Here is a 2500-nt window from a genome sequence, read left to right on the forward strand (position 1 = left end):
CAATAGTGCAGGTGCGATGGAAATCTTTTCTCGTTTTGGTGCGTGCTACATTTTTACGGATAGACCCCGTGAAACGCTAGAAATTGGCGGGGATGTGTCTCTTGTGGCTCACGGGGCTGTTCGGGTCGCACAGAAATCCCTGGGAATGGGAAAACGGGTCATTTTCGTGTTGCCACATTGCGTACGAACCGCATGAAACTTCCAGAGGCATTTGCAGCAGGAATGCATGTGCACTCAAAAACTTCTATATGTTTCACGGATAGACCCCGTGAAACGCTAGAAATTGGCGGGGATGTGTCTCTTGTGGCTCACGGGGCTGTTAGGGTGGCACAGAACTCCCTCGGAATGGGAAAAGGGGTCATTTTCGTGTTGCCACATTGCATAGGAACGCCATGAAACTTCCAGAGGCATTTGCAGCAGAAAGGCACGTGCACTCAAAAATTTTAATATTTTTCACGCATAGACCCCGTCAAACGCTAGAAGTTGGCGGGGATGTCTCTCTTGTGGCTCACGGGGCTGTTAGGGTCGCACAGAAATGCCTCGGAATGGGAAAACGGGTCATTTTTGTGTGGCCACATTGCATAGGAACGGCATGAAACTTCCAGAGGCATTTGCAGCAGGAATGCATGTGCACTCAAAAACGTCTATATTTTTCACGGATAGACCCCGTGAAACGCTATAAATTGGCGGGGATGTCTCTCTTGTGGCTCACGGGCGCTGTTAGTTAGGGTCGCACAGAAATCCCTCGGAATGGGAAAAGGGGTCATTTTCGTGTTGCCACATTGCGTACGAACGGCATGAAACTTCCAGAGGCATCTGCAGCAGAAATGCATGTGCACTCAAAAACGTCTATATTTTTCACGGATAGACCCCGTGAAACGCTAGAAATTGGCGGGGATGTGTCTCTTGTGGCTCACGGGGCTGTTAGGGTCGCACAGAAATCCCTCGGAATGGGAAAACGGGTCATTTTCGTGTTGCCACAATTGGCATACGAACGGCATGAAACTTCCAGAGGCATTTGCAGCAGAAATGCATGTGCACTCAAAAACGTGAATATTTTTTCACGGATAGACCCCGTCAAACGCTCGAATTTGGAGGGGATGTTTCTCTTGTGGGTCACGGGGCTGTTCGGCTCGCACAGAACTCCCTTGGTCCACCTGATTCGTGCATACAGGCAGCAACTAAAACTCTGTAAACCTGCTGTGAGGACATCTAAACAGTGGACCAGTGAGGCTGTGGAAGATTTGCGGGCGTGCTTAGACTGTACTGACTGGGATATGTTCACGACTGCTACCAATAGTCTGGATGAACTCACAGAGGCTGTGTACATCAGCTTCTGTGAGGACTGCTGTATCCCAACACGTACCAGGGTGAACTTTAACAACAACAAGCCCTGGTTCTCAGCAAAGCTCAAAAGGTTGAGGTTGGAGAAGGAGGAAGCGTTTAGGAGTGGGGATAGAGACAGATTCAAGGAGTCGAAGAACAGGTTTAGCAAAGCGGTGAGAGAGGCTAAACGACTGTACTCAGAGACACTAAAACACCAGTTCTCTACTAACGACGCTGCTTCTGTCTGCCAAAGGGCTCAGGCACATCACCAACTACAAACCCAGAGCGCCCCACACCACTAACGACTCCCGCCTAGCCAACGACCTGAACGAGTTCTACCGTAGATTTGAAAGACAATTGGACTGTCCTGAACCACCCCTTCCCACCCAAGAGGCCCCATCCCCCACCCATACTACAGAAACGACTCTCTCCTTTCAGGAGGGAGAAGTTAATGGGCTTTTCAAGAGGCAGAATCCACGCAAAGCAGCCGGGCCGGACTCTGTCTCTCCAGCCACCCTCAGGCACTGCGCTGACCAGCTGTCTCCGGTGTTCACCAACATCTTTAACACCTCCCTGGAGACATGCCATGTACCAGCCTGTCTCAAGTCCTCCACCATCATCGCTGTGCCCAAAAAGCTAAGGCCAACAGGACTAAATGATTACAGACCGGTCGCCCTTACATCTGTGGTAATGAAGTCTTTTGAGCGCCTGCTCCTGGCACACCTCAAAGCCATCACAGACCCTCTCCTGGACCCCCTTCAGTTTGCCTACAGAGCCAACAGGTCTGTGGACGACGCAGTTAACATGGCCCTCCACTTCACCCTACAGCATGTGGACGCCCCAGCATCCTACGCCAGGATCCTGTTTGTGGACTTCAGCTCTGCCTTCAACACCATCATCCCTGCCCTGCTTCAGGACAAGCTCTTCCAGCTGAACGTGCCCTACTCCACCTGCAGGTGGATCACAGACTTCCTCTCTGACAGGAAGCAGTGCGTTAAGCCGGGAACAGAAGTCTCTGACTCCAGGTCCATCAGCACGGGAACTCCTCAGGGCTGCGTCCTTTGCCCACTGCTCTTCTCCCTGTATACCAACAGCTGCGCCTCCAATCATCTGTCCGTCAAACTCTTGAAGTTTGTCGGACGACACCACCCTCATTGGGCTGATCTCTGGTGGG

This window comes from Petromyzon marinus, unplaced genomic scaffold, assembly GCF_048934315.1.
Source record: "Petromyzon marinus isolate PM22_M1 ecotype Great Lakes invasive population unplaced genomic scaffold, UKy_Petmar_22M1.pri1.0 PM_G_Scaffold_40, whole genome shotgun sequence".
Classification (NCBI taxonomy): Eukaryota; Metazoa; Chordata; class Hyperoartia; order Petromyzontiformes; family Petromyzontidae; genus Petromyzon; species Petromyzon marinus.